Source organism: Juglans microcarpa x Juglans regia, chromosome 7S (genome assembly GCF_004785595.1).
Source record: "Juglans microcarpa x Juglans regia isolate MS1-56 chromosome 7S, Jm3101_v1.0, whole genome shotgun sequence".
NCBI lineage: Eukaryota > Viridiplantae > Streptophyta > Magnoliopsida > Fagales > Juglandaceae > Juglans > Juglans microcarpa x Juglans regia.
In genome coordinates, this window is record NC_054607.1 from 2,168,886 (window position 1) to 2,181,515 (window position 12,630).

At 40.6% G+C, this 12,630-nt stretch overlaps 1 pseudogene; it reads left to right on the forward strand.

Moving 5' to 3' along the window:
- The first annotated feature begins 211 nt into the window (after window positions 1-211).
- On the forward strand, window positions 212-2,406 carry LOC121240279 (annotated as a pseudogene).
- The last annotated feature ends 10,224 nt before the right edge of the window (window positions 2,407-12,630 follow it).

The window sequence follows — 12,630 nt, forward strand, 5'->3', positions numbered from 1 at the left end:
CAAATCTCACACACTATTTTTTTAAAAAATAAATAAATTTAAAATTCACAAAAAAATATTATTTTTTTAATAATAGATTCTATTTTTATAAAAAAATATAAAATTTACAAATTCTAAAATTATAAATATCAATTCCCTTTTATTTGCATCCGATGTGTAATAGAAGTCCATAAAGCCGGCATCAGGGGAGGGGACATTTCTGTCACTTCGCATTGAGGGAAGTGGGAATAACTGTCATTAACCGTCACTCCATAACAAAGATAAGGAAAATACATGAAGAGTCAAGAGTTGGAGATCGAAAACCAAATACCCAGTGAAGCTTTTCAGTTTTCAGAGAAAATAGTCGATGTTGTAGAGATAGACTTGGGAATTTGAGAGTGAGAGCAGAGAGAAATGGAAGGTTACGGAGATCATGAGGGTATAAGAAAAGGGCCATGGAAGGCAGAGGAAGATGAAGTGCTGCTAAACCATGTGAAAAGGTATGGCCCCAGAGACTGGAGCTCCATTCAATCCAATGGTCTGCTGCAGAGGACTGGAAAGTCATGCCGCCTTCGTTGGGTCAATAAACTTAGACCCAACTTGAAGAAGTAAGCAAACAACCGCCCCCCCCCCCCTCCCCCGCCGGCGGCCCTTGAGGTCTCTCTTTATGTCTATATGTTTTGGTACTTACTCAGAATTTTCATGATGGGTTTCTCTCCAATTATACTTTTATGTATAATAATGTTTCTTATCAGTTGTCTTTCCATGAAAATGGTGATGTTTGATGAAAATGTCGATCATGGGTTGTCTTCTTCTCCAATTGTTGTCACTGCAATGCATGTAATCTTGTAACCATGGATCTATGAAAGTACTCTCCCACCAATATGCTCGTATTTGATGAAAACGCCGATAATGGATTAATTCTCTCCTCTCCAATTTTTGTAAATACTGTGTTTCATAACATGCATGTGTGATCTATAACCAAGAAATGGGAGATCATGGGCGTTCTCTAATTTTCTTTCTTCCTTGGGCGTCTTTCCCTCAGTGGCTGCAAATTTTCACTAGGGGAAGAGAGGGTGGTGATAGAGTTGCAGGCACAGTTTGGGAACAAATGGGCTAAAATTGCAACGTATCTGCAGGAAGAACCGATAATGATGTGAAGAACTTTTGGAGTAGCAGGCGAAAAAGGCTAGCAAGCATTCTGCAGACTTCAGCAACACCCCCCAAATCACAGAAGTACAAAAGGGAGCTTCAGTCTTGCCACGGTTGTTGTCAAGGTTCTAATATAAGTTGTCCTGCTTTGGAGGTAAATGTACAGAAAAGCTATCCATTAAACTCTCATTTCAGAGCGTCTAATGCAAAACCATTATTGACTTGGAGTTTTTAAACTAAAATATTATTTACTGAACCATTGGAATGTTACAAGAGATCAAATGCTAAATGGCCACATCATTTTTTCCTTCATTTTGACTGCTTTATTTATTTATTATTATTATTATTATGAGTAAATCTATTAATCATCTATTTTTTCATCATTCTTTCATCATTACATGATGTAGCATTAGATGATAAATTCACAAGTGAAATATAATAAATAGTCTCTAATTATCTAATGCCGCATCATAAGATGATGAAAAAATAGATGATGAGTAGCATTACTCGTGATGGTATGGTTCATAATTTTTACATACACTAGTTTATTATTCCTAATATTTTTTTTTCCTTGAAAATTTTTTGCCTATTTATTTTCCAAAGTTCAGTTCCTCATCGGAGGGAGAATCATCGTCAAGGGCTCAGTCATGCGCATCATCCTGCATCGAGAACACTACTGAAATGATCAGAATGGTGGCATTACCGGATCTTGTTAGCCCCAAGTTGTATAATTTCGATACAGAACTTATTCATCATGGATTCTCCCCGGCTGAGAATAACCCATGCATAGAGTCCCAACCCCAAATCCCTCTTTCTGAGATCCCACAACTCCAACCAGACCTCACAATATTCTTACCAGAAACCCAAGAATTCATGTATAGAGTTGAAGACCCCAGCAGTATATTTGATATGTTTGGAACGTTGGATGCTTCTGGGCTCGGAAATGGAACTAAACTTTCCATTGGGCCTCAATTATTTGAACCCGTTGGAAGTTTCAGAAACGGTGCCAATGGAAAAATTGGCAACCCCATTACCCAGGCCGGCAGCTTCTTTGATGACTTCCCAACAGACGTGTTTGATCATATTGAGCCACCTCCAAGCGCTTTAAAGCGATAATTCGTCATTGCCATTGTTGTTATTCTGTGTTGCAGGTGGCTGAAATTTGTAGTACTAGTTTATTGGGTGGAATATAAATTATCGTAGCTGCTGTTATTTGTACTAAAACTCGGTGGACTATTATATATATATTAATAGAAATCTATCTTTTTAGTGATCTATCAGTCTATGTCCATTAAGTCACCAAGCTTTCTCTTTATAAACTTCTTTCATGTTTGAATTGCTGCTAAACTCGCTGATTACGAGCATGTTGCGCGCAGATCGATCTGCATAATGCAGAATAAAGCGTTACAGGAAACAAAGAACTGGCCATGCATAATTTCACACGTGCAATTATAATTAATGGCAGCCATCTTAATTTTAATGTTTGTATTATTCTTCGAATAATGGCAGCCATCAACATTTAGAATGCTAAATTATCGTGGCAAAAGGATGATAATTTATTTATTTTGTTATTTTCTCGGGAAAAAAATATTTATTTTATTATTTGAAGGTAAGGTACTGTGATTTACAGTAGATAATTAATGTGTGGCGCCAATTTTTCTTTCGTTTTTCACTTAAGGATTTTTCGCCTTGTCTATGGAATTTGCATGGCTCAAAGCCTTGTAATCAATAATTCCACTAGTGGTTGCCATGCATTTCCTACCTAGTGGCCGGAGGGCTTGTTTGATCATATACTTTCATTCTCCAACCATAGGCCAGGGATTTGTTTGTAACATCATAAATTACACATGATTAGTTAGCTTTTGTTGAAGCTGATACCATGTGGTGATCATTTTTAACATTTTCTGCAATAATTGGGTGACAAATATAAATAATTAAATTTATCTCTTCCTATCAGTTTAAGTTTTTTAGAGAAGTGGTGATTTCACATAATATCATAACAAAGATGTTAAGTTTGAACTCTAAATCTACATTTTATCTGGCCTATACATGACTTTGATATTCAATTTTATCAGCCTGGTTTTCTGTGTTAAATCCCCCGGCCGTAAGCATTTCCTAATCACTCTGCAATATCCACCGCTAGCTGTCATCTTCTGCTCGCAGCCCAGTTCTAGCTATTGCTGCGATCTGTTAATTAATGTGGAACTTTCAACAGATCTTACTATATCGGTCGATCTTCTTTTAACGTACATCAGTTTATTTATGGTATTCTCTGTAATTTTCATGTGGCCAACAAAAAATCATCATTTATGGTCCTTGTTTTCCGCTTTATTCATATCAGTAATATTAATATAGAGGTGCACGACAAACCTACGAACAAGTGCAAACAGGCAACATAAACTAACCCAACATATATACACACCCAACTGCTACACCAAGAATATGATCATATGCACCTGGCCAAGGGTCAAAAGCAAAACAGATTCAATCAACTAGTTTGCAAAAATACAGATAAGTTATCCGCCAAAAGCTACATACCAATTATATATTGAATCAACAGTCCTTCGGGGGGGGGGGGGGGGGGGGGGGGGGGGGGGGGGGGTGTGGGGGTGGTGTTCTGAAACTGACATGAATGCGCGCTGAGAACAACTTCCCTTATTCTTAGGTATTTTTATGTCAGGCCACATATATTAATCATTCATATTTAGGCAGGCTTGTTAATTATCTTGGACAAATATACAAGAACATGAACTTCTTCATTCTAATGATGTTGTGTACACCAAACCAGGTTTTGGAGAAGCTAGCAGTACCACAACCTTTTCAGTATTATTGATGAAAGTACGTAGTTTGAGTTCTGGATCGAATAACATTAAGGACCAAATTCTCATCTAGTGTTCTGGATATATATATATATAAAGTGATTCCTGATTTAAAACTATCAGTTCTTCTCTCAGTTTTGTACATATATATACGAATAAATCCAAACACCACTTGCTTGTGATTCAAATGGCACGTTCACTTTGACAGGCTGATCAGGTTCGAATTATTAAAATTAGTACTTAACCTGAATGCGCGCAATTATATGGAGGGTAGTGATAGGGTTACTACTTATTTACTACCCATTTATTATTTATAGTGTATTTATTTTTTTATCATTTTATTTTAAGTATTTTTTTTAACATCCTTAATTATTAAGAAAAAATTTAAAAAAATATATATATAATTTTACTAATAGTCACTTCCTTAACCATTAAATAAAATTAAAAATTAAAAAAAATCAAATATAAAAAAAATAATAAATGAGTAGTAGGAGGGTAGTTACCCTATCATTTTCCTTATCTATATGGAGAAAGAAAACTTAACATTAAATAAAAATGCAAAACGAACTATGTGGAGCCTAGAATTAATAGGATCTTATACGAGATTTGATCATAAAATTATTATCTGTAATGTTGGGGCATATAGTCCAGCTTTGGGGTGATTAAATCCCAGATAAGGAACCTTGTACACGATGTTCAAAGTTGAGAAGGTTTGAGTAAAACCACAACACGTCAAACGTGGTGAGTATTCTGCTATATATTCAATATTTACAGATCATTGACATAACATCTAATTGCATAAAAAGGAAACTAGAATCAAGCATAAAAAGAGAACTAGAATCAATCTGTACAATGAATGTCCTAGAATTAAGGTGAAATATATGAGGCCGTGAATTAAGGGATTGTTTCCTTAACACCCCCCGCAAGCTAAGCGTCGGATTGGAACAAACATGAAGCTTGGTTCGAAAGAATTCAAAGAGAGAGCGAGGAACACTCTTGGTGAAGAGATTAGCAACCTGTAGATGAGAAGGCACATACTGCGTCCAAAGTTTTCCAGCAACAACAAGTTCTCGAAGGAAATGATAATCTACTTCAACATGCTTAGCCCGTTTGTGAGAGACGGGATTAGAACTTAAGAAGAGAGCACTTTTGTTGTCACATAAGAGAAGTAGCTTATGTGAGAGGGGGACCTTAAGGTCCTGAAGAAGGTGCATAAGCCGAAGAAGTTCAGCTGCAGTGGTCGCAAGGGCACGATATTCAGATTCACAGCTAGAACGGAAGACAATAGGTTGCTTCTTGGCACTCCAGGAGACTAAATTATCGCCAAGATAAATAGAGTAGCCAGAGGATAGCCAGCCCAGTCAGCATCAGAGTAAGCAACGAGAGCACCGGAAGCAGCAGAGGAGCGAAAGGTAAGACCAAAGTGAATGGGTGCCCTTGACATAGTGAAGAATGCGCTTGACAGCAAGAAAGTGATCTGTAGTAGGAGCATGTAGAAACTGACTAACATAATTGACAGCATGAGCAATGTCAGGTCGTGTGATGGTCAAGTATTGAAAGGCTCCAACAAGAGATCTATAGATAGTGGGGTCCGAGAAAGGGGAACCATTTCCAGTCAATGGTGAGAGACAACCATGGGAGTGTGAACGAGCTTGCTATCAAGTAATTGCGCCCGAGTAAGGATATCCCGTGCATATTTTAGCTGGCTGATAAAAAGACCATCGGTAGTGGAGGTAGCTTCCAAACCAAGAAAATAACTGAGAGAACCCAAATCTTTAGTGGCAAACTCTGAATTAAGCTTGCGAGTCAAACTGTCAAGAAGAGAATGATTGTTGCTAGTAATGATAATATCATCAACATAAAGAAGCAGATAGATAATATTAGAATGCTGATAAAACACAAAGAGAGAGGTATCAACACGGCTGCAAGAAAAATCAAGTGTAATGAGAAATGAACTGAAGCGCTGAAACCATGCTCGAGGAGCTTGCTTGAGGCCATAGAGAGCTTTCTTCAACTAACAGACATGGTTAGGGTAGCGAGGATCAACATACCCAGGAAGTTGCTCCATATAAACAGTTTCAGTGAGAGTACCATTGAGAAAGGCATTCTTAACGTCCAGTTGGCTAAGAGGCCAGTTGTTAGTAATAGGAAGAGAAAGCACAACACGAACAGTAGTGGCCTTGATAACAAGACTAAAAGTGTCGGTGTAGTCAAGTCCAGGTACCTGAGTGTAACCTTTGGTAACAAGACAGGCTTTGAGGCCCTCAATGGATCCGTCAGGTAGATATTGGCCCGAAACACCCATTTGGAACCCACAATGTTGGTGTTGGCAGGTCAAGGGACCAAGATCCAGGTGCGATTGTTTTGCAGGGCATGAACTTCGTCATCCATGGCAGCAAGTCAGGCAGGATTCTTAGCAGCAGATTTGAATCCTTTGGGCTCAGTGGATGCAAGAAGAGCAGAAAGAAGTCTAGAGGATCCCAAAACACTGAGGTTCGCCGGATGACGAGTCTTGAAGATACCAGCTTTCGCTCGTGTGAGCATCAAGTGAGAACCCATCGGAAATACTGGAACAAGAGTGTGATCAAGAACATGGGGATCTATGTCAGTCTCAACATAAGGCGGTCTAGAATCCGAGACCGGTGATGAAGGATCTGCAAGAGAATGGGGAACCTACAAAGACTCATCCACTGGGTCAGTACAAATAGCACATGTGATGGATGCGGATGGAGTAATATGTGAGGAATGGTGCATAGAGGAAGGGAGAGGGAGGTCGGTATGGAGAGGATGCGGTTCAAGAAAATTGGAAAAATTAAGAGAGGATATGGGCTGAGCATGGGAGCTAGAATGAGAGGGCAAATAGGTTTCATCAAACTGAGCATGTCGGGTGATATATAGCCTAGATGTAGTGGGATCAAGACAGCGAAACCCTTTTATGAGAAAGACTGTAACACAAAAAAATGCAAGGGATGCTGCGAGGAGAAAATTTGTTAGGCATATAATCACATAGACAAGGGTAAACACAACAACCAAAAGGATGAAAATTTTCAAAATTGGATGAAGAACCATAGAAAAGCTCGAAAGGGGACTTACCTCCAAGAAGCGGTGTGGGCAAGCGGTTGATAATGTAAGCTGCAGTGCTAAAGGCGTCAACCCATAAACGAGGAGAAAGATGGGAGTGGAAAAGAAGGGCTAGACCAGTCTCGGTTACATGACGATATTTTCTTTCGGCGCGACCATTTTGGGCGGGTGTATATGGACATGAGAGTTGGTGGTGAATACCCAAGGTACGAAGGTGCGCTGTGAAGAGATTACTGGTAAATTCGGCACCACCATCACTTTGGAAAATTTTGATACGAGTGGAATGTTGATTTTCAACAAATTTTTGAAATTGAATGAAAACATCATAAAAATCAAATTTTAATTTCAAAGGGTAGAGCCAAGTGAATCGAGAATGGTCATCAATGAATATGACATAATAAATAAAACCCAAATTTAATTTAACGGGTGAAGGGCTCCAAATGTCGCAATGAATAAGATCCAACACATTAGATGACCTATGTTCATTACAAGCATAAGGTAAGCGATGATTTTTTGCAAGTTGACATGTACTACACAACGCTGGAGAAGGCAAAAATGTCGTAAGATGAAGGCGACCTTTTTCATTCAAAAAAGAGATAATGGAATGGTTTACATGTCCAAGGCGAGCATGCCATAAATCATAAGAAGCATGCAAAGCTTTATTCTTAAGAACAGAAATAAAGGTGGAGTGTCCGCGCTCCAGCACATATAGGCCACCATCTCGTTTACCGGTTGCCACCACCCTTCCCGTTTGACGATTCTGGATAGTAAAAAAATTATTAGTAAATGTAACAGATAGAGAAAAATCAGATATTAATTTACTAATGGACAAGAGATTTTTGGTAAGACGGGAAACAACTAAAACATCCAATAAATGAAGATTTGGGATGGGAGAGATGGTACCGGTGTGGGTAATGGGTAGGGAAGCACCATTCCCTACAATTACACTATCCTTACCCGTGTAGTTACTTGAGTGGTCCAAAATGGAAGGGTCTGTGGTCATGTGGGCCGAAGCCCTAGTATCCAAATACCAGTCACTAGGCTCAGGCCCATTCATTGCACAAGATGCGTTAAAGGCCTCGACAAGATGAGCAGCAAAGTCACCCCGTGCATACCTCTGGTTGCACCGGTCGACATAGTGGCCCTCCTACAGGCAAATCTGGCAACGGGGCTGACGGCGTCCCTGACTAGAACTGTAACGCCCCGTATTTCAGTGTATTTTTACTGAAGGATTATTTTTGATTGTTCAAAAATTTATCCTCTTATTTTAAAATTGGTTGAATTTTTAGTAAGTTTATTTCTATGATTTTAATTTGGTGAAAATTAATTTTATGTGCTTTCTAAATATTTATTTATTGTTATGCATTTAAATTGCTTTTAATATTTAAATTAATTACCGTGGGATTTAATTATTTCAATTTGACTTTACCATTACGTTTAAATTATTTTATTTAACTTGTGGTTTTAAAATCGTCTCCGTTGGATCATTTTTGTGACCCAAGTTATGAGGATTGGACCTCATTTCTTTTCCCTCCTTTTTTCTTTCCTTCCTTTTTCTTTTCTTCTTTTCTTTTTTTTTCCTTATTTCCTCTCCTCTCCCGCGCGACCTCTCTCTCTCCTCTCCTCCGCCCGTTTCCTTCGTCTCCTCCCAGCGCCGCCGTCGCGCCGCCGTGCGCGACACCGCCCAGCCGACCAGCTTCCCCTCCCTCCGGCGACCTCACCTCCCAAACCTCAGCCCCTACCTCGCCGCCGGTAGCCCACACGCCCCCCACGAAGCCGCGGGCCACCTTCACGCCAGCGCCGCCGTGAGCCGGCGGTGGCCCTCACCGCCCAGCCCATTAGCTTCCCCAGCCGCCGGCGACCTCACCCCACCAATCTCACCTCCATCCGTGCCGCCGTTAACCACCAGTAGCTCTTCGAAGCCGCGGCACTCCTTCCGCCGTAGCGCCGCCGTCGCACCACCATTGGCCACCATCTTCCTACCACTTCATCCCCGACCTCTTGGCAACCCATTGGACCCAACCCCACCTCCGATCCGTCACCGGTGAAGCTCCACCAACTACATTTCCGATTTGGGCATTTTGGTCTTCTACCGCCCATTCCGCCGCCACCCACGGCAAACCACCACCACCATTGGCTTCACCGACCTCCCTAGGCCCTACCCTATCAATCTTGGGTCTTCGTTTGTCCTCGTTGAAAAGTGGGTATCTGTGACCCACGGCCACAGTGTATTTTACACTGTGGTGTTGCTCAGAAATCACCGCTTGCAACTTCGAGATCCTCCGGAAATTATTATATTGCACTGTAAGTATTTTCCTTAAAGAACTTTCGTGATTTAAATATATTTTTGCACTAACGCATATTATCTGTGAATTGGGTTGTTTTGCCGGACTGAGTCCGAGGAGTTTTCGGGGGTCGGATGGATTGTGGACGGAGTTGTGTTTGTTTGCATTGTGAATTGTGGTTGTTGGTTATGACTTGTTCACGTACATCGCATATTGCATGCATGATCATGTTTGTAAAGAAAACTGGGTTTTCGTGTATTGCATACATGTTTATGTATTTATTGGATTTGGATTTTCATGTGAGTAAAAGGAAAAGAGACTGTAGGGATGGTGGTAAGCAGGGATGGTGGTTGTGTCCCGCCTGTGATTCCCGCCTACAGTGCTCTGTTAAGTATTTATTGTGTGTAAAGGAACTGTAGGGATGGTGGTAAGCAGGGATGGTGGTAGAGTCCCGCCTGTGATTCCCGCCTACGGTGCACGCGTTAGGGATGGTGGTAAGCAGGGATGGTGGTTGTGTCCCGCCTGTGATTCCCGCCTACGGTGCACGCGGTAGGGATGGTGGTAAGCAGGGACGGTGGTAGAGTCCCGCCTGCGATTCCCGCCTACAGTGTCCGATAAATGGATTGTTTGTGTGAATCATTTTATGGGAAAATGTGTTACGGACATTTTGGGCCAAAATGGGATTTTTGGCGTGTGTTGGAATAATCATTTTTCTGGGAAAAAATGGTATTTTATGGCTAACTGTATTTTGCTATATTGTTGGTTGCATTAATGTATTTTTATCCCGAGAGTTGTTTGGTTTATACTTACCTGTGGTACCATTTTATGGTATCGCAGATTTTGATGCAGACGATGATGACGAGCCTTAGCTTGGCTCCGTTGGAGGAGTGATCTGGGATTGCTCCTGTTTAGTGAGTTATGTGTTTTTATCAGTTTATGTATTCACCTTTTGTATTATATTTGGGATGACTGTATAATTTTTTTAAAGATAAATTGTTTTAAATATTTGTATTTAAATTCTGGTACTTAGTTGACTATCCGCTGCGTTATTATATTTGTACACTGTTGCATGTACACACACTGGCACTTCGTTGGATGTGTGACCGTGTTGTCACCATCCTGGCGTCTCGATCCCTGTGTATTTATATAAGGGGGATTGGGGGCGCCACAGGTGGTATCAGAGCAGTTCGGCTCTGGGTAAAACCACATGTCCCATAAGTGTAGTACCAGAAAATTTTAAAATTTTGATTTGAAATTATTTTGTTGGGAGTACATTATTTTAATATAATTTATTTATTTTAATTGTACGTTAATTGTTTGTTATTTATCTTATTTTTGTTATTTTAGTTTATTTAGTTATCTTATTTTATGGCAGGCAATTTTACTTGTTTCAATTATTTTCTTGTATACTATTTCTTTTGTTTTATTCCTTTTGTCTTATGATATTTTATTTTGTTGGTTTTATTTTATTTTATTTTATTTTATGTGATATGGTTGTATTTTAATTTATTTTATTATAGTTATATTTTTTTTTAGTTTGTTTTAAGCTGATAGTGGGGTTAAGGGTTACGCTATGGCAGGAAAATGGTACGACCAAGAAGGCAAGCTAATGAGCCCGAGGATGAATTACCGAGGGGTGATGGAAATTATGCCATGGCGAGGGCGTTGAATAGGATGACGGAGTTTCTTCAGCAGAATTTTCGTCCACAGCAAGGAGAGCAGTTCAGGGCGATGCAGGCCGGGTGCACCTATGAGCGCTTCTTAGCGCATAGGACCCCTGCTTTTTCTGGTGAAGAGGATCCATTACGGGCTAGAAGGTGGATTCAAGATCTGGAAAGAACGTTTGAAGTCTGTGGATGCACTGAGGCCCAGAGGGTATTATATGGGAGTTATATGCTGCAAGGTGAAGCGGCGAATTGGTGGGAGACCAAGCGGTCACTTTTAGAGATGGAGTTGGGATCCTTGGCTGCTGTGTCTTGGCAGCGTTTTAAGAAAGAATTTGATGATCGATTCTTTCCTGTTTCGGTGAGACGGCAATTGGCTCGGGATTTCAATAATTTGGTTCAAGGAGACATGACTGTCGAGCAGTATGCAAGGAAATTTATGGAGCTTGGACGGTTCGCTCCTCACCTCATTGCTACGGAAGAGATGCGGGCTGAACGTTTCCAAGAAGGGTTGCGCCCTCAAATCCGCAGGCCGGTCGCATGCTTGGAAATCCAGAACTTTCAGAGGTTGGTCAATGTGGCCTCAATTGCTGAGCGAGAGCGAGGTGCTGTGGTAGGTTCCCCTCCGGGTAAGAAGCGACTGAACGTTGATGGTGAAGGGAGCAGCTCCGGGTCGCCACAGAAGTTTGTGCAAAGGATCGGGGCCAGAGCGCAGGCAGCTTCCGGTATACGTATTGGGGGTCGAGCTCCAGTTTGTGGTAGATGTAATAGAGCCCACGAGGGCGAGTGTCGTCAGGGTTGGAACCAGTGCTTTGAGTGTGGTCAGACAGGACACTTTGCTCGTGAGTGCCCTAATTGGACCCAAGGAAATCAGGGTGGTCATCGCGGTGGTAGGACTAATCAGAGGCAACTAGTTCAGGCTCGGGTGTATGCAGTGACTCCTGGTAGTGCTAGCGACGAGATTCCAGGGACTCAGGACGCTGGAGTTACGGCAGGTATGGGTCTAATCTTACCTTTCGTAATGGATGCCATGTGTGGTTTATTCTTGGGTTTTGGAAAGTTATGCAAGCTGTATCCATGCCCGTTGGGTGTTGGAGGTTGTGTGATTTTCTTAAGAGTGTTCTGGTTGTACTTGGTATCCTGCTTTAGAGTGATGGTTGGCCCTACAAATTTCGAGGACGAAATTTTATTTTAAGGGGGAGAGGATGTAACGCCCCGTATTTCAGTGTATTTTTACTGAAGGATTATTTTTGATTGTTCAAAAATTTATCCTCTTATTTTAAAATTGGTTGAATTTTTAGTAAGTTTATTTCTATGATTTTAATTTGGTGAAAATTAATTTTATGTGCTTTCTAAATATTTATTTATTGTTATGCATTTAAATTGCTTTTAATATTTAAATTAATTACCGTGGGATTTAATTATTTCAATTTGACTTTACCATTACGTTTAAATTATTTTATTTAACTTGTGGTTTTAAAATCGTCTCCGTTGGATCATTTTTGTGACCCAAGTTATGAGGATTGGACCTCATTTCTTTTCCCTCCTTTTTTCTTTCCTTCCTTTTTCTTTTCTTCTTTTCTTTTTTTTCCTTATTTCCTCTCCTCTCCCGCGCGACCTCTCTCTCTCCTCTCCTCCGCCCGTTTCCTT